General features: G+C 39.7%; 1 protein-coding gene across 1 annotated transcript in view; it reads right to left on the bottom strand.

The window, feature by feature from the left end:
• radil (Ras association and DIL domains) overlaps window positions 1-2,500 on the bottom strand; it is a gene marked incomplete at both ends in the record, with an annotated part of 33,303 nt that overhangs the window by 21,020 nt on the left and 9,783 nt on the right. The gene's annotated exons all lie outside the window — the stretch shown is intronic.

Raw genomic sequence — 2,500 nt, 5'->3', positions numbered from 1 at the left:
CACACACACACACACACACACAGACACACACACACACACACACACACACACACACACACACACACACACACACACAGACACACACACACACACACACAGTTCAAATAGAGTAACACCCATCGGGATGCAGACATGAGCTAGCATGTGGTGAGGTGATGATGTCATCAGGTGGCAGCGTTACCTGTTGATTTTCATGCAGCAACACAGCAACGCAACGCAGCCGCCAGGCGCACGCAACCTAGCCGCCAGCTGATTTTTAAAATGGGAAGAAATAATTTGTCAACTCCCCAGAGAAGAAATTACCTCAGGAGAGCAGTGAGCTGACCTAGCTAGCAGACAATTACTCTAGTTTGCTTTAGCTAGCAGTGAGCAGATCTAGCTAGCTAGTAGCGCTAGCAGACCATTACTCTAGTTTGCTTTAGCTAGCAGTGAGCTGACCTAGCTAGCAAGCAGCGCTAGCAGACCATTACTCTAGTTTGCTTTAGCTAGCAGTGAGCTGACCTAGCTAGCAAGCAGCGCTAGCAGACCATTACTCTAGTTTGCTTTAGCTAGCAGTGAGCCGACTGACCATAAGATAGAAATAAGACAATTACCTTAACTAGCTATATAACCATAGCAACCACTGCTGCATTAAGACAGTTACCTTATCTAGCTATATAACCATAGCAACCACTGCTGCATTAAGACAGTTACCTTAACTAGCTATATAACCATAGCAACCACTGCTGCATTAGGAAAGTTACCTTAACTAGCTATATAACCATAGCAACCACTGCTGCACTAAGACAGTTACCTTAACTAGCTATCTCACCATAGCAACCACTGCTGCATTAAGAACGTTACCTTAACTAGCTATATAACCATAGCAACCACTGCTGCATTAAGACAGTTACCTTAACTAGCTATATAACCATAGCAACCACTGCTGCATTAAGAACGTTACCTTAACTAGCTATATAACCATAGCAACCACTGCTGCATTAAGACAGTTACCTTAACTAGCTATATAACCATAGCAACCACTGCTGCATTAAGACAGTTACCTTAACTAGCTATATAACCATAGCAACCACTGCTGCATTAAGACAGTTACCTTAACTAGCTATATAACCATAGCAACCACTGCTGCATTAAGACAGTTACCTTAACTAGCTATATAACCATAGCAACCACTGCTGCATTAAGAAAGTTACTATAACTAGCTATATAACCATAGCAACCACTGCTGCATTAAGAAAGTTACCTTAACTAGCTATATAACCATAGCAACCACTGCTGCATTAAGAAAGTTACCTTAACTAGCTATATAACCATAGCAACCACTGCTGCATTAAGACAGTTACCTTAACTAGCTATATAACCATAGCAACCACTGCTGCATTAAGACAGTTACCTTAACTAGCTATATAACCATAGCAACCACTGCTGCATTAAGACAGTTACCTTAACTAGCTATATAACCATAGCAACCACTACTGCATTAAGACAGTTACCTTAACTAGTTATATAACCATAGCAACCACTGCTGCATTAAGAAAGTTACCTTAACTAGCTATATAACCATAGCAACCACTGCTGCATTAAGACAGTTACCTTAACTAGTTATATAACCATAGCAACCACTGCTGCATTAAGAAAGTTACCTTAACTAGCTATATAACCATAGCAACCACTGCTGCATTAAGACAGTTACCTTAACTAGTTATATAACCATAGCAACCACTGCTGCATTAAGAAAGTTACCTTAACTAGCTATATAACCATAGCAACCACTGCTGCATTAAGACAGTTACCTTAACTAGTTATATAACCATAGCAACCACTGCTGCATTAAGAAAGTTACCTTAACTAGCTATATAACCATAGCAACCACTGCTGCATTAAGACAGTTACCTTAACTAGCTATATAACCATAGCAACCACTGCTGCATTAAGACAGTTACCTTAACTAGCTATATAACCATAGCAACCACTGCTGCATTAAGACAGTTACCTTAACTAGTTATATAACCATAGCAACCACTGCTGCATTAAGAAAGTTACCTTAACTAGCTATATAACCATAGCAACCACTGCTGCATTAAGACAGTTACCTTAACTAGCTATATAACCATAGCAACCACTGCTGCATTAAGACAGTTACCTTAACTAGCTATATAACCATAGCAACCACTGCTGCATTAAGACAGTTACCTTAACTAGCTATATAACCATAGCAACCACTGCTGCATTAAGACAGTTACCTTAACTAGCTATATAACCATAGCAACCACTGCTGCATTAAGAACATTACCTTAACTAGTTATATAACCATAGCAACCACTGCTGCATTAAGAAAGTTACCTTAACTAGCTATATAACCATAGCAACCACTGCTGCATTAAGACAGTTACCTTAACTAGCTATATAACCATAGCAACCACTGCTGCATTAAGACAGTTACCTTAACTAGCTATATAACCATAGCAACCACTGCTGCATTAAGACAGTTACCTTAACT

This window comes from Sprattus sprattus, assembly GCF_963457725.1.
Source record: "Sprattus sprattus genome assembly, contig: scaffold_44, whole genome shotgun sequence".
NCBI lineage: Eukaryota > Metazoa > Chordata > Actinopteri > Clupeiformes > Clupeidae > Sprattus > Sprattus sprattus.
This window is presented reverse-complemented; position numbering and strand designations above follow the sequence as displayed.